A 25,532-nucleotide genomic window follows, 5' to 3' on the forward strand; every position below is an offset into this window, starting at 1 on the left:
GCGTAGACGCCAGCACCTGCCAGCAGGCCGTGGGCACGGAGACTAGCAGCCCGAGGGGAGGTGCTCCACGCCGGTTCCCAGTGGCAGCGGCACAGCAGTGGGGACCGCTTCTGTTTTCTTCTTGAGAGAAGCAGCCAGCGGAGCTCTGAGTTTTCTCACCCTGGTGGGTGTGTAGGGCACCTCCCTCCAGTTTTCTCCAGTTCCTGCTCATTTCCTTCTTCTCTGTCCTCCTGTCCTCCCCCCCCATCTCTTCCTCTCTACCTGCCTCCCCCTCCCCCCCCACCAGCCTTTTTGAGAGAGCTGGTGTGGGAGGGATTCTGACGCATTCCTGGTTACCTGCTGTTCCAAGCCCACAGGCTTCTGCCCCTCCACGTGCTGAGTCCAGGACCCTCCCTTGGCAGCATGGCCTGAGCCCCCAGCAGCAAGGGAACATCGAGGGCAGGTTCTGTGTGACCTGGGGGAGATGAGCTGCTTCCACGCCCCTCCAGGTGCACAAGCCTGCCGGGGAAGCAAGGATGTGATGTGCATAGGTGCCATCGTTTTTAGTACAGCTGGGGGTGTCCTTTCATTGGGTTAACATTCTGTTGTTCCATCTATTTTGGGGGCTCTAAACTCTGGCGCCCGCCCGTTCTTTTTGCCTTGGCGTAAAAGGCCCTTCACGTCTTGTCCATTTAAGCTTTTACTTTTTTTTTGGTCTAAATTTTTTCTTGCTGTTTCTCCCATCACTCCTCCTCCCACATGAAGTCCCAGGTAAATGGAAGCGCTTTTCATTCTGAGAAAGCTCTGTGCCCCTCATACTTTCAGGCCTTTGTGCATTGTATTTCTTCTGTCTTTGCAAGATCTACTCATCCTTCAAAATTCGGCTCAGATACCTCCTCTTCTGAGAAGTCCTCTTGACCAGCCCCTGGCAGGCTTGACCTTCAGGGCTCTTTCTCCTATAGTCAGCTTTGTCCGTAGTGCCAATGAAGCCCTTGTTGAAATTGCCTTGTGAAATTGTGATTGTTTGTATATCTGCCTCTTTATCCCCATTGGCAGTTCCTCGAATCATGTCTTTTAATTATCCCTGCCGCAGGGCCTTTGCATGTGCTATTGGATTTTCATGGAACACCATCATCCTGTCACTGTTCATGAAATAGGCCCTGTATCAACCCTCAGATCTCAGCTTAGATGTCACCTTGTCAGAGATGCCTGCCCTGACTCACCTTACCCCTAGATGATTATTTATTACAATACCCTGTTTTCTCTTACAATAGTTTATTAGTACTTGAAATTTATTTCTATTTTGTCAGTCTTCACCACTGGAGGATGGCACCAATGAAGGCAAGCCCCTGTTTGGTGGTTCACCATCGTGTCCCCATGTCTTGGCCCAGCGCCATTTGTGGATAAGCTGGAGAGAGGCATTTGTGGAGAGAGGCATGTGCAGCAGAAACACTGAAGGCCAGGAGAAAAGGAATTCCAGATCAGGATTCCCTAGAGGTGGTTAACAGAGAAGGGATGTGGGGCTGATTTTTCTGTAACTGTACCTTCCCATCTTGTCTGATCAGAGCACATACCTCCAATGTGTACCATTATCATTTCTTTCCCTTTGTACATTTTAGTTTTAATACGTTTCCTTGGAATTCTTCCATTTGGTTACTGTCTAACCAACAGGAACGTCCTTGTTCTGCAAATATGTAAGGTGTTTGATGAACAGTGGCTAGAGTGCCTGGGTCAGCTCTGGGATTTGTACACCAAAGGGCTGGAGTGTCCTTTGTCCCTTGCCTACAGGTGGGAGATTCCCTTCTAAATGTGGGAGCACTCAAAAAGGCCCGTTCTTGGTGGTGAAGCCCTTCTCTGGACCCTGGAACCCCTCCAGGTAAGGGGATCGGGTGTGGATTTGAGGATCTGAGCATTGACTCAGAAGTCTAGTCCCTGGAGCCCCTGCTAAGAGGGTAGGCCACCCACCTGGGAAAGGGCCCTGAGAGATTATCCGCTCAGAGCCCCATGCCTTTTTACAGGGGGAAACCATGGCTCACAGAGAAGAAGTACTTTGCCCAGAGTCACAGGGTTGAAGCAGGACCAGAACCCAGGTTTTGTGTCACCTCCTCTGGGCGCCTCACCCTCATCTAGCGAGACCCTCATGTGATGCAGGATGTTCAGAGGTGCATACTTCAGTGCCGCAGGACGCTTTATGTTTATTTTCATTGTACAAAACTAAACCTTTTCTTCTTCCACATTCCTCCTCTCCCTCCTCTTCAGCAGCATGAGAACACTGAACAGATGAAGGCAAAGTCTTGGGTTCGAGCGTAGTGGGTAGGCAACAGGTGTTTCCTAGTGATCCACGATCCAAACGAGTACCGTGGAGCCCTGGCTGCTCCTCTTGGGACCAGACAGACTGTACGGAGGGCCCCCCTCTGTCAGCAACCATCTGATGGTTTCCTTATGGAAGAGAGCAGCTACGTGTGTTCAGAGCACTTTGGTTTTCAGGTACAGATTACAAAAGGCTGTTTCTATGTAGTTAACCTTTTGGGGGGTCTGCTAGAAAACTCTTCTGCAGGCTGTTTTGGTTCAGGTGTGTGATTGCAGCTGGCTCTGACCACTGCATCGTTCCAGGACACTGTCCAGGGGACTGGCCTGGCCAGAAGCCTGTGGGCAGCTTGCCTGCAGGGCTGTTGCCCTCCTGACATGCAGTGAGGGATGGGGAAGGAAGGATTCCATGGCAACAAGGCTGGAGAGCCCTAGCACCATGGTGTCATAGCAACCGAATAGAGGAATTCTATCCACATAGTGACAGGGGGACCCCTGGACCTATTAGACTCAGCTGGCCCACTGCATTAGCAACCAGGCTGTGGCCTCCTATGATGAGAGTTGGGTGGGAGGAGGGTGCGAAGGTTGGAAGAAGTTGTTTTGTGTGTGGGTTTAGAAAACTAAAAAAAAAAAAATTATTAAGAGAAACAAATAAAGAAGGCTCTGTGGGATAAGTACCAATAAAAGAGAAAGGAATCAGGCCTGGCTTTGTATTGCATACCCTAGGAAATGTGTGTTGGTTCATCTCCCTCCTCGCTTGGGGCATTGAGTTTTCCCCGTTTCATGCCTGGTCTGGATCATTTTACCTTGGAGACAACACTCATTGCTGGTTTTCCTCCTCTCTCTCCTAACATTGTTCTCTGTTCCTTTTGTTTACTCAAGACATGGCAGGAGGTGTTACAGTAGCAGTCATTGGCCGTTCTGTCCCTCACCGTATATGTCTGCACTGTATGGCCTGTGATGTTTCAATGTGTGTCTGTTTTGGCTAACTAAATGGACTGTGGTACTTGATCCCTTACCCCATTGTCTGGTTTTTACTGGGCAGTGTGGACACATGCAGATATTTGTGAGTTGACCAGGACCCAGTTTGGGGTCAGGTGATTGGGTACAGGCTTTAATGTAAAAGGTATCTTTTAGGGGCGCCTGGGTGGCTCAGTCGGTTAAGTGTCCGACTTTGGCTCAGGTCATGATCTCGCGGTTTGTGAGTTCGAGCCCCGCGTTGGGCTCTGTGCTAACAGCTTGGCGCCTGGAGCCTGCTTCGGATTCTGTGTCTCCCTGTCTCTCTGCCCCTTCCCTGCTTGTGCTCTGTCTCTCTCTGTCTCTCAATAATAAAATAAACATTAAAAAAAATTGAAAGGTGTCTTTTAGCAGCCTTGCAGTCTTTCTGGGATGGGACCGTCTCAGCATGGATCTGAGCCTTCATTCTTCTTTCTCATCAGTTGTGGAAGGGTAGGGAGAATGGAAGATATGGGAAGCCCTGGGGAGAAAAAACAGAGGGAAGCATGGACTACAGCAGGGAGGTCTGTGCCTATATCAGCAGAGAAAAGAAACGTGGTCTTTGACTTTCCAGCTGTAAGTTTGGATTATAGGCACCTCAGTGGTCAAGATGCAAAGTGTCTTTGAGGCCTTTGGGCATGATGGATCCGGTTTTCTGTGTATACACAATGAGATCCTGTAAAGTTAGGCCATGGCTTACACTTCTCTATCCCCCATGCCATCTGCACAGGGATGGGCCCCCATATTTGGATGCCTTGTATTTGTTGAATGATACTGTTCTTGTCCTTGTCAAGCTTACACTCTACCTACGAAAATGGGGCATCTCTCCATGGATTACTTACTCCCAGGGACATTAATAGACTACATGTTTTCCAGTGTAAAATAAGGATTTGCTGGCTACTGCAAGAATGAATGTTTGGAACATATGGGGGCAGGCATTAGAGATTTGGAGATTGGGGAAGTTAAGAAAAAAGAAAGAGATCGTGAAAACCAACCCTAGTGCTCTAGGCTGTGAAGAAAAGCATGCCTGTATCCTAGGGGACCTCAAACTTCAGTTGGGTCAGATTCATCTAGAAATCTGTTTAAATATGCAGCTTCTAGGGCCCTGCTTCAAAGATTCTGGCTCAGGAGTCCTGGGAATGCATTTTAAACGAGCTACCTAGGTGACTCTGCTGGAGGTCAGCTGGGGACCACACACTTAGAAACACTTAGAAACAAGGGCACTCCTCATACAGCAAAGCCTCTGTGAGCCACATGAGCTTCAAGACTTGCTCTTCTTAGGGGATTCACAGATAAGTTTAATAACAGAAAGATAGCATCTGTGGGACTGGCAGATCTGGGAGCCTTGCCTTCTCTGGTAGAGGAGAAAGCACCAATGTCGTCTTTATGTTTAATTGGTGAAGCCAGGAGGTAACGGCAGGTGGCTGAGCTCCAGTGTGTGGATTGGGAAGCCCTCGCTGGGTGTGTGAGCCTCACAGGCGGGGAGGGTGAGCGCCTGTCGTTTCACGGGGGCCACACTGTGGGAGCTGTGAAATGCAGGACAGGATAGGGAATTTCGGGGGAGGATTTGCTGTTTTAGGGGTTGTCTCTAAATAGGGAAGGAAAACCATTTATAAGTCAACCTACTTCACAGAAGGTTCAGAAAAACCCAACCCATCTACCACACTTTCATTCATTCTGACTTTTCCTGCTGCAGTTGGGTTATTGGGAGGGTGCTGACGATTATATTAACCACCCTGATAGTAATAATCAAGAGCTTACACTTACTAAATGCTTTCTGTACATGCACAGTGGTAAGCACTTAATGTTCATCATCTCATTTAATCTTCACATTGACCCTGGGAGGTCTGTGCTTTTTCACTTCCCACTTAACACTGGAGGAAACTGAGGCTTCCAGAATAGCGATTTACAGCTGGTGATGGATGGATCTGAGGTTTGATTACAGTCCCTTTGTTGGAAGCATTATGCATGGAGACTGATTCAGCTTCCTTCTCTCCTCTCTTATTATCTTCTCCCGTGAGCCAAAATGTGCGTTCTCCTCCACCCAGTTTATCCTGTATAGCTTCTAGTCTTACTATGGAACATGGATAGTGGAAATGGAGTGGAATAAATGGATCTTTTAAGCATGCATGTGAAGCAAAACCTTTCAGTAAACACACAGTGCAAATAGGATGAGCACAGGGTTCTGTGTAAGGTCCTTCATGGCAGAGGTGATCACAGAATAATGGGGCCTTGATTATCCATGTGGTTGTTAGCAAAGCCCTTCTTCTGTGTTTGTGACAGATCTCTTTGGCTTGATAGATTCCTTCTAGTGTCAGATTCAGGACTCCCCTCGCCCCTTTTGTCTTGGTGGGCAGATGGATATGCTTATCAGCATAAAGGTCCAAATTGCAAGTGTGAGGTCCAGTACCAAAAGCTACCCTTCTCTGAGTCAGGTGCCCTAAGTGGGTACTTGGTTTGGGGTGCAGCATGGCATTAGGGGAAGACTTTTGGAAGTAGATATTCAAATCCTGCCTCTCTGTTTACCTTGGGCTAATTTCCTTGTTCACCATGGTTATTACTAGTGAATGCGGTGGATGCAGGATGAGCCTTTCTTTTCCCCAGCTGCCGTGAGCGCCAGCCGCTGAGTCTTTCTCCAGGAATCACCCTCAGCCTAAGACAGCTGCCTCACCCAAGGTCACACCTATTCCCTGGGGGTAGCCTGTGTCCACATCAAAGGTATAATGGCTTGGCATCTTGACCTGAGGCCGGACAATTTCAGAACTCCTGTGGATGGGTAGAGGCCTCTGTTGTGGCTGCATCACCCCTCTGTCTTCTCAGAGGGGGAGACTTCATGTCCTTCTGCCCAGGCCCCAGGCTTCACTTCTCCTTGGCCACTTGCCTTGAGCCTCTCCCCTGAAAACACCCTCCCATATGCAAATCTCTGTTTCAGAGTTCTGGGTACCCAACCTAAGACACTTCTGTTTTGTGATCATTAAATGAGATCACTGATTCAAGTGCCTAGTGTAGCGCTTGAAAAGCAGTAGGACCTCTGTAAATGTCCCTTTCATGTTGTTAGCTTTAACATTTCATAAAATTTATAGCTATGAAATTTGAAGCCACTTTTCTGTATTTTGGAAAAATATTGAATATGCAGTCATGATCAGGGCTCAATAAATTTCAGTGAAAGTAGGAATTCTTTGGAGCTATGAAGGAAGCTTTACTATTGATTCATGTCAAACTTCATTGTAAGAAATGTTTGGGACATTTGGATCAGCTCTGTGTAATGGAATATTATTGGGGTAGTTTTTAAAAAACATTTTACTAGAAACCATATGTTCTCTGAAGGATCTTCCCAAAGATATCTTTGCTTTTAGGAAGATCTTAACCAAACTCAATCTTTTAGTGAGGAATTAATGAGGAAAGGAAGTGCTATAAATCCAGTAGGGGAAGTGGGAATGTGTTATCATCTGCATCTGCTCTTTCAATCCTCCAAATGTGCGTGTCTACGTGTGTATCTCTAAGAGAGTATTTGTGGTTTCTTATTTGCTGGAACATTAGGGAACTTAGCTGATGGTCATCAGTGGGAGTGGTTAGGATATTGGAGGCTCCATTGAGAGAAGAAGGTCTAGTATATCGTTTTGACATAACCTCTTGTAGGTGATCATAACAGAAGTAGAAATAAATGGAAAGAAATTCATGCATTACTGGAATGTGTAATGCCTCTCAACACAAATTTGGTGTCCTAGAAGTAACCACTATCATAAATTTAGCATATGTATTCCTCAGATTTTCTCTATATGTATGATTATATTCATATAGATTAATGATATATGTGTGTGCATATGTATGTGCATATATGTATGTGTGTGTGTATATATATTTTTTAATGAGGTCCCATCATAAACTCTACTGTGTAACTTTTTTCCACATACTCTAATCGGACATCTTTCCAGATCTGTATATGTAAATCTCCTTCATTCTTTTTGATGTCTGTGCACCATACTCCATTGAGTGGCTGCACCCAAATTTATTTAAGACTACCATTGGTGGGGATCAAAGTTGTTTCCATATTTTCAATATAGTGAACCAAGCTGCAGTGAAAGATCCTTGTTCCTACATCCATTATACCATTTAAATAAATGACCCTCAGCTCACAGAGGGCTGGATGCACAATAGGCACCGAATCAATAATTGTTGAATTGATTTCAAGGCTCGGTGCAGCTTGAGGAGACATTAAAAGGCCTAGCTGTGCTTAGTACACAACCAGGCACTGAGTTTTCAGGAGACATTGACCATCAGGGATAGATTTGGACAAGAAAGAGTCTGGTGCACTGAAGTCTTTCTTGGTGAAAGTTTGTTTTGGTCTGATGGTCCAGGCCCTGGTCCTGCTAGACATTCGCTTTGATGTCACAAAGAACCTTTCCTGTATGGTGGGCTTTGCCTGTATCATGGCATTAGGATATCTGGTGTTTTCTTCCTTTACAGTTTGAGGGTATGGGCTTTGATCTGAGCACATATGCTGACGATCACACGGCTGTCACCCAAGCCAGTTTAAATGTTCACAGGTGTTCCAGGCTTTACAGATGAGAGGGCTGTTCAGAGGGAACAGGTGCATCACGCGGGTGCTGAGCCTCCAACATGTAAATACTCTTTGAAAATGATCCCCTATGAATAGTTAATTTTAAAATGCATCCAGAACACACTCTGTGACATAATAGTTGATCTATAGCCCCATTAATGCATCTAAGTGAAGGGTCTAGGTTTAGTGATGCCATTTAGCATATTCATAGTCCTGTCTGGGGTTTAATTATGTCAGCCAGGAGCCCACGCAAGCCCAGTGCACCTGATGCTGCCTGCCCCCATTGTGCTTTAGCACAGGGCAACTTTTTAAGGTGTTTTGTACTCTGTATTAACCTCAAGTTCAGCAAAGGAGGTTTTCATGAAGGCCCCTAATTGGAGCATCTCTCCAGGAAATCATGGGCCATGCCAACCCACTATGCAACACTATCATTTTGTCTGAACCCTCCCTCATTTCCTTTGCACAGCATTCTTGTGGATCAGGACAGATGCGGAACCTGAGAGTCAGAGTTTACTGGCATATGCAAGGTCCCATTGGATCAGTGATAGGAAACCTAGGACCAAGTTTCCTGTTTTGAAGTCCTTGGACTCCTGCAAATAACAACCATTTGGACATATCTAAGTTGTGTACATAGACCTTGTACATTGAAACACACTACTTGGAGCCCAAAATGAATTCCATGTGTTCAGATTCCTTGGTGAGAATTTCTAGGGTTTTAATTCGCTTTTGGTATTCAACAGCCCTCTTGCTGCCACTCTCATGGTTCAGTCTATTGCTGACTGTTCTCTTTAGCACAGGTGCATACACATGTGTATCAGCTCTCACAAATTAAATAGAAAGTCATTTAGGAGGAAAGAGGAGTGATTTCATTCTAAGGAGACTTAATTAGACCCCTTACCAAACAAATGGCTGTTGAATGCTCACCCTGCATGACTCTGGCCTGGACACAGGGAAGGAAACCCAGCTGTGCAAAGAAGTGTTCCTTTACTGAGGACCTTGCGATCCAGTTGAAGAGATGAGAAGATGATTAAGTGACACAGGGAAGCATGTAACCAGTTGCCCATCATGAGCCATGGAGCTCTCTCTTTCCCTAGGATTTTGGAGGACGTGGGGTCCCTGTGGGGTGCAGGAGTCAGGGAAGCAGCATGGGTCCCTTTAGTCTCCCAACAGAAAGGTCTTAGAGGCTACATAACACTTAGATGAAGGGAATGGGATAACACTTAGATGAAAGGAATGGAGAAAGGAAGTGCATTCTAGGACCCTATGAGCTCCATGAATTTGAGGCTCAGTGAGGAAATGTCAGATACTCATAAGCAGAGGTGATGCCTCGCGTGGCTTTGGATCACGTTTGTTAGCTTCCAAGGCAACTTACAGAGTGCCTAAATCACTGATTTCTAGGACTTTTTTGGACAGAAAAGGCCCAAGGGTATATATGTAAAAGAATGAAGGCCTGGACCACCAAAATATTTTGCAGCTGATTACTCTGGGCTTTGGCTTTGGTGTCCCTGATTACTGGGTCATCACCCCTATGTCCCCACTTTATCATTACCATCCTTGGATGTGTGGGCAGAGCTCAGGAAGGGACATCATGCTTGTGTAGGGAAGACTAGTCCTCAGGGCTCCTCCTCAAGAATATAAAACTAATCGTGCATATGGATCCCTGTTCTACCAAGTATATGCCAGGTAGCAAACAGGTACAAACTCTAGAGGAGAGAGTTAGCCCTAGGCTAGGATGCCTAGTTTTGTTTCAAGTAAGAGGTGGGAATTGGGCCCCTGGAGACCGGCTGGGATTGGATGGCTGGATATATGAATGGGATATGGGTGGGAAGACCATTCTGGGCCAAGAGAACCACCTGAACAAATCCTGGGGCAGCAATGTTCTGGTCTTTCTGGGAAAGAGCAAGCCAGTGTTTCTGGAGGGTAGGGTACTTGTGGGATCTTAGGAGGAGGAGAAAGTCACTGTAATATGGGAGTCTTTAATATCATTTTAAAAGATTTAAGAATTTGGGTACAAAGTATTAAAAGGTATAATCAGGAAAAATAGATAAAAAGATAACCAGGAAACTCTTGCTTGGCAAAACATAATAGGAGCTAACAGATTTTTAAAATATGCCAGATTTTAAAAGATGGATGATTTACAGTTACTCATTAGGATAATTGCATCTGGATGCAATGTGAGCTTTATTCTAGAAATAATATATTCCAAGATTCTTAGAAATTATTTTCTCACCCAATGCTAAATAAAAATGTAATAAATAACCATTCAAGAGGCTGTTGACATATTGCAAACATAACATGTCACGGAACAGAACGGAGTCAGAGCACTGCCTAAGGCCATGCTTCAGATGAGTGAGTGCTTGGGCAGGTGCTGAGCTGTGATTTTAGGGGTGGGATGGGTTGCCATGAGCCTCCCACATTCTGTCACTTGACCACTCCGTGAAGCTAAATGAGATGGCTTGAGATGTGCATTCACTGTACTGGTAAGGAAGCTTTGGGTGGCAAGTGACAGAAGCTAAACTCAAACTGGCTTAAGCCCAAGTGTTTAACCAAACTAAAAAATTAACCAAAACTCAACTAAGATATCTGGAGTGGATGTAGCTTCAGTTGTGGCAGGACCTAGAGGCTCAGTGTGGTTAAGAGTCTGTCTTTTTCTCTCCTGCTTCCAACTCTACTTTCCTCCTGGTCAGCTTCCTTTTCAAGCAGGCACTCTCCATGTGGTGGGTAAGATGGCCATTCAGAGCTTGCACTGATGACAAGAGAGTCAGTCTCTCTTCTCCTTTCCCTCCTCATCCTCCTCTCCCTTTCATTATTTTTCTTTCTGAAAAAGTTGTTCCTACTTGATTCCTGTGTTCACCCCAACACTGGGCTAATTACTGGTCAGCTTGAGGAGACAGCACTCTCTGATTGAGAGCACTGCTCAGCAGGATAAAATGGAGGGGATAAAATGAAGAAGTGGTTTCCCAAAGGTGTGGGTATAGACCAGATCAGAGAGAGAGTGAGAGAGAGAGCGGCTCGGATCAGGGTGATACCAGCTGATGCTTGCTGTCATGGGGTGGGGCCCTGTGGTCCTACGGCCTTAGATGCTCTCTGATCCACACCATCAGCCCCATACCTGGAACAAAAGCCTAGACTTTTCTTAGCCTGAACTGCAGTGAAGGATGTGGGTATCAGAGGCAGGGACCTATTGGATCACATAGTCAACTGCAATCCAAGCTTGTTTGCTGGACAAAGTGACTAAACTTTACTTTGAATTTCCACCTGAAATTGTAGAAAAAGCTACTCATACTGATAGAAAGTAATAATTGCTTAGAGGATGAAGATTTGAAGGTTTTCTCTTAGAGATTACCAAAATTTAATCTATGAAGAGTTTTCCATCGTGTGTTGCCATATTTGGAATAAGGCTTTGTAGTAGATGAGTTAATAGGTCATTTGCTTGTGACACCCTGGTTTTGTTCTCCTGTGTCATGTTTATATTTACTGAGCCCCACCTCCCTGGAGAACACTCTGAGCTTGGAGAATGTACATGTAATGTTTAGCCTGTCCCTGTGAGGGGCTCTTAAAAAGCTCACAGCAAATGCTGTTTTGTGCATCCTTTTCACATCACTGGAGGAGGGAGATAAGGGGTAGGAGATGGATATGATTTTCTCCATTTGGTTAGGAAAGTAAAACATAGGGAGGGTTAAGAAATTTGCAAGGGAATATTAGTGGCAAAGCCTAAAGATAGAACATGGCACTCCTCATTTGAAATCCGTTTTCCTAACAATCGGGTGCTGTCTTTTCTAATTTCAATATGCTGTTTCCTTTCAAAAGAGTAGCACCTTGAGCATTCAGTTTCACGGGAGAGTCCTTTCAGATCCATTGGTGAGCCCAAAAGATAATAGCCAAGAAATCATTTAATGAGATCTGGACCATTTTATAAGGCATGCTGAGTTTCCATTTATTTGTAGCGCTGCATTCAATATGCACTTCTCTGAATTTTCTTTTAAAATAAAGTGAAAAAAAGTTTGTTTTCTGTAGTTTTTCTAATGATTGCTAATTCTAAATGCACTGGTAATGAAGGGAGTGGATATCTAGTTCAAAAGTTCAGGCAAGAGTAGATGTTATTGACAACAGGCTTCTAAGCAGGTATCAAATGCTGAAGTAATTGGTTTGTGAGATATATATATATATATTTTTTTTTTTTTTGTATTGGGTGGAAAACGATCTTTCCCACCTCATTGAACATCAGTAGTACTTTGTTTCATTTCCGCTGCTGCTACCCTTGTTGTTGTTAAGTGAGCTGAGTGAATCTAATATGCCAGGAGTTGGCAAACTCTTTTTGTAAAGGGACATAGGGTGCTTTTGTGGGCCATAGGGTGAATTACTCGATTCTGCTGTTATAGTGTAAAGCTGTCATGTGCAAATATGTACATGGACGGGTGAACCTATGCTCTAATAAAGCTTTATTTACAAGAACAGATGGAGGGCCAGATTTGGCCCATGGACAGTAGTTTGTAGACCATTGGTGTGCATGGTCTGCTGGAGTCTACGTGGGTTCCTCTACCTGAGCACACCTGAAGCACAACTGTGTTTTCACAGTGTTCCTGCAGTCTCCATCCTTCTCGCTTCCTGTTTCCTGCGCAAGTGTGTTATAGGATTCAATTTCAAGTGGTGTTTCCAAAAGCCCCTTTTCTAGTGGCTGCGTTTCCATCTTAAGGGCACTGGACCTTGGACTGGACTCAGGGGCCTGATCTTAGCTCTGCAGAAGCAAAGAAAAATCTTTCTGCTTAATGCTGGAGTTCGGATACATCCTCTAGCAAAATGACACTCAACAAATGTTGACGAGTCCTAGGCTGAGTGACCCTGAGCAAACTACCTAACCTTAATGAGTTTATTGTCAACCGTAAGAATATCCACCTTTCTCTCCTCATGGGGCTGATGTAAGGATTACCCATTCATCCCATTTTTCTTTATTAAGCACCTACTTTCTGCTGTTGCTTTGGCTAGGCACTGGGGATGTACTGGTGAACAAAACACTTACCAAGGTTACCTTCAAGGGTTCAAATTAATATTAAAGGAGATAAAACTTCGAATTGATTGATAATACAAAGATTAAAATTTTCCTGATCCTTTTAAACCAAAATTATGCCAAAGACCAAGGGAGATATTTGGTTCCTTATTTAGAAGGTGAACTGTAATGAAAGCCAGTGGGAGGGTAGTTTAGGTAGAATGATAAGGATTGGGGGTGAGGGCAGGGAGAAAATGGAAACAAAATGTGTTAGAGTGGCCTGATGGAGCTGCTTCCTACCAGAGTTCCCTTCTGAAAGAAATCAAAGAGATTTTTCAACTCCATCTGGGCTCTAAACCTAAGGAGATTACCATTAAAGTCAGCTAGTGGAGGGTAAAAATAAGAGTGTAGGAGGATTCATTTTGAAACGTTGTCAGCAACCAGCTGGAAAAAAATAGCAGTTACTGTGATTACTAGGAAATTTCTTGGAAGGTGTAGAGGTGTTTATCAGGTAATCTAATCTGTCACCCATTTCAGTGGCATTCGGGTGGTTGGATAAGCATTTCAGTTTAGAAGGAAATAGCACCAAACAAGAGAGAAAAGAACATGGTTATTTTCAACTCTGGGTCATCTTGGGCAGCATGGATTTCTTGTCAATCAGATCTGATAGCCTGTTCCAGTTCACTGTTGTGAGATTTTCTGAGAAATAACTTTGGGCCCTGCATGGGGTTGGAAAATGGGGGTGGGGTAGAGATGGGGGTAGGTACCAAAGCACAGGCAGACCCTGGTTTTAGCCTTCTGAGGATCTGCTTTCTGGAGAGTGTGTGCGAAGAGGCTATGGAAAGCGTGATGGGCCACCTTCCACCTAAAGCAGCAAGGAAGTATGTCTCATGAGCGCCGATCTCAGCATGGTACCTGGCAAACCACGGGTGTGCAAATCATTGTGGAAAGAATGCCACCGTATGTTTGGTGTTCAGTCACAGCAACTCATTTGGAGACTCACAGATGCACCTTGTGCCTTTATAGTCGTGGCTCTGTGTGCTTGGAATACCCTTCACCCCAACTTTGCCATGCTAGCTCTTTCTTCTTCTTCAAGACTCTGTGCACATTTCTTCTCCCTGAAGGTTTCTTTTCTCTTTCCCTTTCCTGCCTCCTCCACCACAAGCCTGGTTCAGATATTCTTACTTACCCCCTCTGCCTCTATCTTCCCATTCCACGTGCCTCTGTTACAGCCTGTGACTCACTGGATTGTGGTTGTTAGTATCTTACAGTGGAGACCAGTTACTGGTACTTGAAAAATGTGTGTGAAATTTGCAGAGTCGTTAAAAAAGTACACACAGAGCCTGAACATATTATTTTAACGTAACACCGAGAGATGTATGTTTATTTACCCATTTTTTATGTTTTTAAATGTTTATTTTTGAGAGAGAGAGAGAGTGCAAGTGGGGGAGGGGCAGAGAGAGGGGGACACAGGATCCAAAGCAGGCTCTACACTGACAGCAGAGAGCCTGATGCAGGGTTTGAACTCATGAACTGTGAGATCATGACCTGAGCAGAAGTCAGATGCTTAACTGAGCCACGCAGGTGCCCCTGTTTACCCATTAAAAAAAAAATTTAATGTTTATTTTTGAGAGAGATGGAGACCGAGTGCAAGTGAGGGAGGGGCAGAGAGAGAGGGAGACACAGAATCCAAAGCAGGCTCCAGGCTCCAAGCTGTCAGCACAGAGCCTAAGGTGGTGCTCAAACCCATGAACTGTGACATCATGACCTGAGCCCAAGTCAGATGCTCAGCGACTGAGCCACCCACGCACAGTCTATATTTAAAATACAGACAGGCTCTAGGTCTTTTCTTTGCATGTTGGTCTACTGATTAGCCTTCTAGGTCTTGGGGCTTGTTTAAATCACACCTGTAACACATCATCTCTGCTTTCCAGTTCCTGATTTTTTTTTTTCACGGAGTAAGAAGACATTGGGAAAACAATTAAAAGATTCTGGGTCTTCCCTACACCCAGTATTTTATACTTTTCCTGTTCACAGCTAACTTAACCACATGTTTTAATGACTCACCTTTATCAGCTCTTTGCAAAACATTCAAGTAAGCTTTTATAGAAACATGGGTTTTTTGTGTCTTCATCTTCTGTTGATTTACACACTGTTTAATTTAATTATCATAACAAGTATGACAGCTATACATAGTTTGGAGAATAAATGCAATTAGCTATCATTAACGCATAATGCAGCTGGGGGGAGAAGTAATGCTTGGGTGTACGCGACTGGGGTAACATGTGACTCAGTTGGTAGGACTTGAGTGAGGTGGGCATCAGAAGCAAGGAGAGAATCAGTTAATCCAGCAGGTCGGTTAAGCAAAGCTCCGTTTAGGGAGCATGTTCTTGATTGAGCTAGTATGGTACCTGATCAAGCAGGTGTTCAATAATTTGTTAAATGGATACATGAACGATCCAGTAAGTGAAGGAGGGAATTTTTGGGGATACCAAAAATTTTTGGGGATACTTTTATAGGCCACTGGTATTTGAACTCATAATTGGCCATCTCTATCTTATAAGGAGTGCTGAACCCATATCAAAAGGCTAGAACTTTTCCCACTGTCTTTGAAATGAAGAGGTGAAGAGAAATTTCTCTCCAACAAATAAGGCACAGATTTTGGGGGAGCCTGCAAGCTGGCTCCCCAAGCCCCTGCCCCACCTTTTAACACAACTGCTGTCTTGCTGATGAATTAAGTGTCTCCCATGGTCCCTGGATACTGTGTGTCTGCCCTTACTTCTTATTTCAGCCCCTTCTACTTTGGCTCTGAAACCTGTGAAATATTCAGGGACTGGAGTTTCTAGAGAGATATACCACCAAAGGAAACCATTTGTATTAAAATTCTGTGTTGTAAACCCTTTTAATGAATCTGGTTTCACTGCAGCGTATGGAACATGAGCTGGCGAGGGAGGCTGCGTACACATCAGGGCCCCATTTCTGATATAGTCCCACTTCCCTGTGGATGTTTTACCTTACCTGTAAGGAGACACTGACAAGAAGCTTATGTATATGTGTGATACACCACACACACACACACACACACACCCCACATAAAATTATTTTCCCCCTAAACATGAAACAGGTAAGTCTGAGTACATGGAGGATTGGTATAGATATAGGGTCACCTCTTGAAAACCAAGGATCATGGAGAGACACAGACTGAAGCTTTTAGTGTGTGTGTGTGTGTGTGTGTGTGTGTGTGTGTGTGTGTGTGTAGTGGTTAAATTAATAGAAGCAAAATCTGTCTGAGTCATAGCATAGGTAGGACACTCTGTGGCTTATCCACAAAATGGAGTGGAATGAGTTAGATCCAAGAAGCAGAAAAATGTGGGGATGTGGTGGCTAAGGGTGTATCTCCTAGTTTCAGAGAGTTCTGGGTTCAATCTCTAGCTCTCTGCTTGCTCGCTATGTGGCTAGGTCATTTAGCTTATAGCTTTGCGTTTTAGTCTATCGAAAAGAGAATGATCGTTCTTCACAGAACTGGTGGGATGATTGGATTTTTATATGGAAAGTAATTCACACAATGCCTGCTCCACAGTAAAACACTTAAAAATGTGATATTCTTATAAAAATTAGTTGTATCTGGAGACAGGACAATTTTGTCCTGCTATCAGGGCACTTTTTTGGGCTACTTGGGATCAGGAGACCTTTAATGAACTAGACCCTCTCTGATGAACACTGTGTAGTACAAAGTATAATCTAGACATTTTGAAGGTGGAAGGTCAAATAAGTAGATTTCAAGATTGCATGATACAGATTTTCAATATAATAGGAGAGCTAATAATATCCATAGAGAAGGACAGAATTGCATTCAAAGAAAATATATAAATGAGTATCACTGATGAGCTGCCATCCCATGCCAGGGTCAAGATACCTTGGTCAGTTTGTTTCCTCTGCTTTTAATCTCTGATATTCTTAACTCAGGCAGGGGCTGAGAGCTGGCAAGAATGTATCTGCTTCATGTCTATTTCAGAAACCAGAATAGAATGCCTGTTGCTTCCCCTCCCCCTCCCCCAGTCCGATGCAAGCCTGTTCTTTATCCCTTATATCAGGAAAGATTCACCTATGACCATCTTGAGACCTAATGTCAGATACACTCGGGATGCAGTTCTTTTATTGCTGAGAAGATTGGGACTTTACACGTGAGAGAGGTTGAGATGAATGAGTTTCCATTGTATTTATAGAAACTCAGTGCAATATCTCCCAAGGTATAAATAGAACAATGGAGTGTTGACAAAGGAGCTGGTTTTCTGTAACTGTGGAAAACCTGCAATTATTCCTGGAACTATACTCATTGTTTATCTGCATCTGAATTTTAATAAACAGGGCTCTTGCTGCTTATTCATGAATTTTCAAATGGAAATATATCTCCCATTATTATCCCCTTCTTGTGAGTCAGGCCCCATCTTGCAAATTTGCAGCTGAGTAAATATACGGAACATTAGCAGCAATTAGATAATTGGTGCCCTGGATAAACCCACCCGCAGCTGTGAATGAATATGGACTGTACCAGTGTCACCTGGTGCGGCTTCCTGATGGCACTGCATGCCACCACAGCCTTGCAATTAAGTATAGACGTTTACCAGCCCGTGTCCTGGCCCTCCTTCCTCCTGAGAGACCCAAGGTAGCAAAATAAGGGAGGTTCCTCATTGTCCATGTGAATCACTGTACAATGAAAGAGTAGATGCTAGAGACTTAGTTAAAAAAAAAAAAAGTAGGTTCATTTATCTTCGCTTGACTGTTTGGTAAATTGCTGGTGGTAACTTGTTTGCTGCATGCAGACAACAAAAATTCATGCTTGCGTTCTGGGTTGGGGAGAAAGGAAGTTGGGTTGTAACTCCTGTCTTTCTGTAAATCTCCCCAAACTTGAAGCTTTGAGCTGGTCATTTTTTCCCACCCCATCATTGTTTGGGACTCTGACATTGATTTGGGTTTCCTTTCAGCAGGTCATATTTTCCTGTCTCTTCCCTTGAGATTCTATTCCTCCTAGGCTGAACCGGATGCCTTTTCTAGCGCATTCTTTACTCCTGCCCCTCGGGCAATCACATAGCCCTTTTGAGGTAGCTAATCTTTTTAAAATTTTTAACGTATTTTTAATTGCTAGCGACTCCAGGGACACAGTAACGTTACAAAAGGGAGAGTGGCAAGACGACTTCACCATCGCGTCTTATCACTCTGATGAGGCTCATTCCAGCCCAGTGGAGCTCACCCCCTCACCCTCCTCTGTCCCGCCTTGTCTCGTCTGCCGCCTCGCTTTTGCTTTTGGTTTGAGAGCAATGCTGTCTAGACCTCCAGTCTCTCATTCTTGTTCTGCAGGCTAGCACCTCCCACCCCCATGCTTTCCCAAGTCACTGCTTTCCTTGTGTATGCATACACCTTCTGCGTGTTTAGAAGGAGGCGGCTGCTGTGGGATTTGGAGATAGCAGGGTAGCGGGGAGATTTGGGCTGGGTGTCTGGGCCTATGAATGAGTCACGTGGAATTCATTCATCTCCTGGGGATCATTCCAGGCCATCTCACTCTGTCCCAGCTTAGAACAGGAATGCCATATGGGTCTTGAACAGAACGGCTGGGAGGAAAGCCCTGGGAGAAGCAGCAGTCCTGGAGAGACTTCTTGCCAGCCCTGCTCTGCGTTTTCATGTGTACCATCCTCCTTTATAAACTTGGGGCACATTCTGTGTCTTCTATGCTTATTTTTGCCACGGTTTTCTTCACATGGCCAATATTTGACATCATTAATGTAATGACGAAAGCTATTTCCCGTGTGGAGCGCCTACCCTGCTTTACGTATGATTATATGTTATTTCCACAATCCGTGAGATTAATTTTATTAACCCTATTTTATAGATGAGCAACTGAGAGTTCAGAGAGGTTAGTAAACATCTCAAGGTCACACAGCTAGGAAGTGGCAGGGAGGAATCAAAACCCAGGTGCATCTAATTTCAAAGCCCCTATTCTCAAACACTGTGTTGATGGCAGGACTCAAGTCCTTTGGGGCTACAGTTAATGTGTGAATTCTCTGCTTGACAGAGAGATGTGAACTGTATAGTCTGCATTTTAGTTCCGTAAATCATTTGTCCGTTTGGGAGAAGACATTAAAAACAGACTCAGGCAGCAGTGCTTGGTGATGGTGTGTGAGTGTGTGTGTGTGTGTCTTATACCTTGGCTGAATTTTCCCTTCCAGCTAGAAACTAGTTTTCCCAATACTCTCCTCTGGGTTCTCACTGCTGTCAACACATCAGATGCATCAACCACCTGAAACTGGGCTGCAGGGGTAGAATTTATTTGCAGACGTTTTAATTTCCCTGGTGATAAGCAAATTAATTTTGTTGCAACTCTTTAACATTCTAATTGAATGATGGAATGTTTCTGAGTGTGTTTTCCAGATAAAAGGCCGTCAAAGTCTTACCATCCACCAGAAGGAACAGGGTTGGGACCTGGGTTTACAGTGTTCCTTTGTCCGACAGCCCAGACCGGCCCAGCCCATCCTCCGGGCTTGAGAAAAGCCTTTTGGCAGAAGGGTGTCAGCTCTGTAATCCAGCCACATGGCTGGCGGTCACCTCTGCTGGGGGAAGACCTTTACTTCGTTCATTTATCAGTTATTTCTTGAGTGCTTATTAATGTATGTAACAGACACTGTTCTAGGCTCAGTGGTGAACAGAACAGACAAGTATCTCTGCCATTTTTTGGGGGGAGGAAGCAGATGATAAAGTAATGAACAAGCATCCCAAATCATCCTATGAAGAAAAGCAAAACAGGATAACGGATACATAATGTTGAGGGAGCTGTTCCAGAGGACACCCCTCAGGAGACCAGGGAATGAAGTGAGGAAGGGCATTGCAGCCAGGGGGAACAGCAAATCTGAGAGTTTATGTTTGTCGCTAGACCAAATTACCATGCCCCTACCCTATTGAGAGCAGTGATTTGACCTGAATTGGATCTTGTGTAGCACCTCTTTCTTGTGGCTCCTAGAGGCCTCTTCCAGGGCAGCTCCTTTGGAGATTGCTTATAACACCTGTGTCTCTCATTTGTTGGGAAGTCTGTTGAAGAAGTAAATAGCATCACCACAAAAAGGCTGTATATATATGTGAAGCATAAGGCTGTGGTGACGGTAACATGGGTTCACACTTTCTGCCTCTCTTGGCTAAGAAACACTATTTATGGGGAGATGGAACCTGACAATGATGGGAAATTAGGTGGAATGATCACCAGGATCATTCACTGCACATGTTTGCCATTTTCTATTATGTGCAAGAGCCTGTGGGATGGGGTGGGACTGCTTTGGTTTTCATGTTCCTTCAGCAATAATTTTCTATTGTTATTATTATTAATTTTTTAAACAAAGACTAGCTGTCATTATTGGGCACTTACAATATGGTAGATGCTTTTCTAAATACTTCAAAAGGATTAACTAATCATCACGATGAGCCTAAGAAATAGGTTCTTTTTATTGTCCACATTTTATGATTGAGAAACCAGAAGCACAGAGAAGTTGGTAATTTTCCTGGGGTTTCCCAGTGCCTAAGTATCTTGTCCAGGTTTCAAACCTGGCTAGTCTGAGTGGACATATCTAGCTAACTGTGGGCCAGACGCTGTGGTAAGGGCTGTAAGCTAAGTGCTCCTATCATCCTCATATGAGAAAACAGGCCCAGAGAGATAACACATCTTACTCAAGGTTACATAGTTGTGTCATCGTGTAGAGGCCAGAATCTAACATGGGTCTTTCTGACCCCAAGGCTGTGCTGTTAATGCCTCGGCCCAGCTGCCCCTCCCACGGCCACACTCACTTTCTGGGGAGCAGAAAGGATCAAGGCTGGTGCCAGCCTGGTGTAGTTTGCCAGCACCGAGCTGTGCCCCTGCTTCAGCCTGGCACTTCCTCAGGAGTTAGGATCCGGGAGAGAACCAGCATCTGGAGATGATGGTGGAGTTGCACTGGAAGGAGTTTGGGAAGCATCACCGGCTACTGAGTTCAGGGACTCTCTTTTCAGCCTGGGCCTCTAGGTTTGGCTCTGGGACATCTCGAGGATAGTTCACAGATGGGGGTGTTTGAGCTGAGGGGGGACCCTGCGAGTTCTGTGGGCAGCAGGTGCCAAGGGAAGCAGGAGGTTGCCAGCCACACTGGCTTACCCCGCTTTCACATGCTGCCTATGATGCTCCTGTGGTGCAGCTCAAGTAGCCCAGCTGCCATTGGTAGGTTTTCATCCTTCCTGAGATGCATCTCCAGCTCCTGGAAGTTCCTCCAACCTTCCTTCTTTTGTGATTCTTCCCACAGTAGCAACAATGAAACAAGAGTAACAGATTTCAGTAGTACTTCCCACTTACCAAAGAGGAAGAAACCCGGCTTCAGAGAGGTTCTCGTCTTGCCAGAAGCCACATAGCCAGTAACTGTGCCCGAATCCAATCCTAGTTGCTTGACTCTTCCCCACTCTGCCACGCCGCCTCTCCAGATCATTTCCTAATTAGTCTATTTAACGGCTCTCTGTCAAGCTGGCTTCAGTTGCCCTTGCAAAGACAAGCCTGAATGAAATCAAATGATTTTACCGCTGAATGAAAACATTTGCACGATGCTGTTTTCTAGGCCATCTTCACATATGGTTCTCTTGGCTCAGGAAGCCAGTGCAGGTTTGGGGCGGGCTGTGGTGGCTGAGGAGGGACAGGACACCCTCCTTGTCACAGGTGAGCCAGTTAGCGATTGTGAGCCTGGCAGATATCTCCCTGCACGGTGGGTGGGTCCAGGGGGAGGAAGGAGACCGAGAAGCTTCCGTGGTGTTTGTGGTGCCCCCCTCTGTCTGAGAAGATGCCCATAGCTGAAGGATGGCTTGCTGCCTTATTCTTCCCGACCCTGCGACCCTCTTTCCCATGGTCTTGGCCCCTGAATAATCTAAAAGATCACAAAGGCCTGAACTGGTTTATTCACGCAACAAAAATACGCACACACCAATGTGTGGTGGTGATGTGGCAGTTAATAAAACAGTGAAGTCCCTGCCTCCCGGAGCTTACTTTCTAGTGGGGGAGAGTCAAGAAAATAGATTACACAACACGTTAGCAAGTGCTAAGCGCTGTGGAGAGCAGAGTGTAGGACGTGCTGTGGGTGGAACAGCTGTGTCCCCTCGTCTCAGCTCAGCCCCCTCCCCACACAACGTGGTCATCATCATCCCAATTGCAGGTGGGGTGATGGGGACAAGGAAGGAACCCCAGCCCTCCTCAGCCTTCCCCAAATCTCAGGAAAAACTATCCACTTTCACTGTGGGTCCTTTTCCATGGGATTGCTTCCTATTTTTTCCATAGCTCCTGGCTTCCTGTTAGCAGTAGGTTTGTTGGGTAGATATTCTTCTGGACATTCCCCACTATGTCCAGTTTGCTGTTTTTATCATAAATGGGAGTTGGGTTTTCTGCGCTGATGGATACTATCGTGTGGTTTGACTTTTTAAGTCTATTAATGTGATGATGACTTAGGTCCATTGATTTTCAAATGTTGAACCAGCCTTGCATACTGGCGACAATCCCATTTGGTCTTGTTGTATAATTCTTTTTATATATTGTTGATTTGCTAATATTTGTTGAGGATTTTTACATCTGTGTTCACGAGAGATATTTGTCTGTGGTTTTCTTGAAAATCTTTTTTCTGGTTTTGGTATTAGGATAAATTTTGGTCCCATAGAATGAGTTAGCAAATGTGCTCTCTGCTTCTGCCTTCTGGTGTTATTTCTGCCCTAAATGATGGTAGGACTCAGGGATGAAACCATATGGACCTGGTGATTTCTCTCTCTCTTTTTTTGAGATTATTGATTCTGTTTCTTTAATAGATACAGAGCTCTTTAGGGTATCTCTTTCTCCTGGTGTCAGTTTTGGTAGTTTGTGCCTTTCAAGGAACTGGTCCGTATTATCTAAAGTGTTAAATTTATGGATATTTATTTATTGTCTTTTTAATATCAAAATGGGGTCACTAGTGATAATTACTCTTTCATTTCTAATATTGGTGTTTGTGTCTTTTCTTTTTTTCTTGGCTCTCCTCACTGGAAGTTTGTCAATTTATTGATCTTTTCAAAGAACCAGCATTAATTTTAGTTCATTTTTCTCTGTTGTTTTCCTGGCTTCAAGTTCATTGACTTCTGCTTTTATTTTCCTTATTTCTTTGCTTCTGGCTTGAATTTCTCTTCTTCCTCTAGTTTCCTATGGTGGAAGCTTAGGTTATTGATCCTAGATCTTTATTATTTTTTGATAATATGCATTTAATATGCTGTAAATGTTATATACTTTTGAGCACTGCTTTTGCTGCATCTGATGACTTTTGGTAAGTTGCCTTTTAATTTTGATGGTGTTCAAAATATTAAAAAAATTCCCTTGAAACTTCATTTTTATCCAGTGTTATTTAACATAGAAAGGTATTGTTTAATTTCCAAATACTGGGGTATTTCACAGCTCATCTTTTTGTTTTTGATTTCTAGTCTAATTCCATTGTCGTCTAAGAATATACTTTGTAGGATTTCTGTTCTTTTAAACTTGATAAGATGTGTTTGTTCAGAATGTGATTCCTCTTGGTCAAATTCCTTGCCACCTTGGGAAGGATGGGCATTCTGCTGTTAGATGGAGTGTGATGTCTATTTTAGACGTAAGCCAAAACTCCAGGATTCTTCACCTTTTCCTCCCAGCCCAGAAGATGGTGCCTTTCCAGAAGGGAAGCTTTTGGAATAGCTGAGAGTTATACTAGGGTAACCTTAGTCAGGCAAGCGGCCAGGTCATAGGCAGCATGAGGAGGGCCAGAGGCAATACGATGGGAGAGCAAGGGATCATAGGCTAAGTTAAATAGGGGTCAGGGCAGGAGAGACCAGTATAATGAAGCTCGTCCTGTGTTCTTACACCTATGCTTGGTACTTTACAGACATTATTTGGTGCAATCTACACCAGTGCTCTTGAAAGTGGGGTATATCCAGGGAGTAGACAAGGTTGATTCCATTGAGTGTTTGGAAGAAAATAGTAGATCCTCTATTTTTATTTTTGAACCTCTTCCTTTTACTATTTCTGCTTTGGGGTGTATTTTTAAATGTATGTCACACACCAGTGCAGGGCTACGAAGTAGATGGAGACTGGCTCTCACCACTGCCACGGCTGAAACCCTGGTCTGAGCGATCGTGATCTCTGGTTAGGATTATTTCAGTAGCCTCAGATCCAGTGTTCTAATTTCTGCCCTTCCCACTGTGTGTTCACACCAGGTAACACTCTTACACATAAGTCAGTGTCCCCCTGCCTCACCCAGCATCCCCAGCTCTGTCTCATTTCAAGCCAACTCCAAAGCCCTTACCGTGGACCTTGTCCCCTGTTGCTCATCTCACTCACAGCCACCCAGGTACAAGGTTCTTGTGCTCCTGCCTCACGGCTTTTGCTGTGCCGTGCCCTCTGGCTGGGTGCTCTTCCCCAAGCCTGCTTGACCTGCTTTCTCGGTTTCAAGTCCTTTAAATTTGCACTCACTGCATTTCTTAGTCCTCCTCTCTGCTTTATTTTCCCTTCCCCAAATTTATAATTGTCATGTGTATAATTTATTTGTTCATTTGTTTACTGATAGTCTTCCTCCAGCTAGAATTTAAAATGTACAAGGTCAAGGTTTTGGTCCATTTTGGTAATGCTCTGTCTTCTAGTTTCAACACATACATAGAAGGTTCTCAGTAAATACCTGTTGAATACATGAAACAGTATTTCAGGGGGTGTTAAATTTTGTTGACTGTTGGGGTACAGAGTGAAAACGTATATCCTCAGAGAAGGGAGGGAAGCAGAGCTGAGTTTTGAATCCAGGGTTTTCTGATGCCAAAGCCCACACTTCCCCAAGTTGCTTTTCAGGAAGAGAGGACAGGGGCAGAAAGAGAGAGAGAGAGACAGAGACAGATACAGAGAGAGAGAGAGAGAGAGAGAGAGTAATGGAGGAAGGGAAAGAGGAAAGGAGAGAGGGAGAGAGAGAATGAGAACTGAACATAAATAATAACAGAAATGATCAGAACCAAAGAGAGCAAGTATTAGTCACATCCAGGCAGTTTTTTAGGATAAGAAATCATCTTCATTCCTCCAGGACCTTGATGTCTGGCCTCTGGAATATTTTTGGAGTGGGAATGTGGTTCTTTTATCTTACCTGAGTCCTCTGAAGTTGAGTCTCAGGTCAGTGGGGCCAGATACCCTGGTTCTCCCTCTGCCCACAAGGATGGACCATTGTCATCTTTATTTATTTATTTTTAAAAGTATTTATTTTTATTTTGAGAGAGAGAGAGACAGAGACAGAGAGAACGAACATGAGCTGGCAAGGGGCAAAGAGAGAGAGAGAGAGAGAGAGGGAGAGAGAGAATCCCAAGCAGGCTCTGTGCTGTCAGTGCAGAGCCTGATGTGGGGCTCAGTCTCATGCACCATGAGATCATGATGTGAGCCAAAACCAAGAGTCAGATGCTTAACCCACTGAGCCACCCAGGCACCCCTCATTGTCATTGTTATTTGCAGGGTTGTTCTTAGGTGAGGAGGGTGCCAGCTGACACTGGAGTTCTGTCTGACTGAGGAAGGGAGAAAAGGCACTTGACTTCTGTGCCATTGGAAGAGGAACCATCATCCTGATCCCCTTCCCCACCAAAAAAGAAGTACGTTCTAGCATCAAAAGTGGCAGCACACAGTAAAACTAAAGGAAA

The 25,532-nt window shown here is 44.5% G+C and overlaps 1 protein-coding gene across 2 annotated transcripts in view; it reads left to right on the forward strand.

Moving 5' to 3' along the window:
* The window catches only part of SORCS3 (sortilin related VPS10 domain containing receptor 3), a 592,870-nt gene that overhangs the window by 45,993 nt on the left and 521,345 nt on the right, over window positions 1-25,532 (forward strand). The gene's annotated exons all lie outside the window — the stretch shown is intronic.

The sequence above is a fragment of the Acinonyx jubatus genome, chromosome D2 (assembly GCF_027475565.1).
Source record: "Acinonyx jubatus isolate Ajub_Pintada_27869175 chromosome D2, VMU_Ajub_asm_v1.0, whole genome shotgun sequence".
Lineage (NCBI taxonomy): Eukaryota > Metazoa > Chordata > Mammalia > Carnivora > Felidae > Acinonyx > Acinonyx jubatus.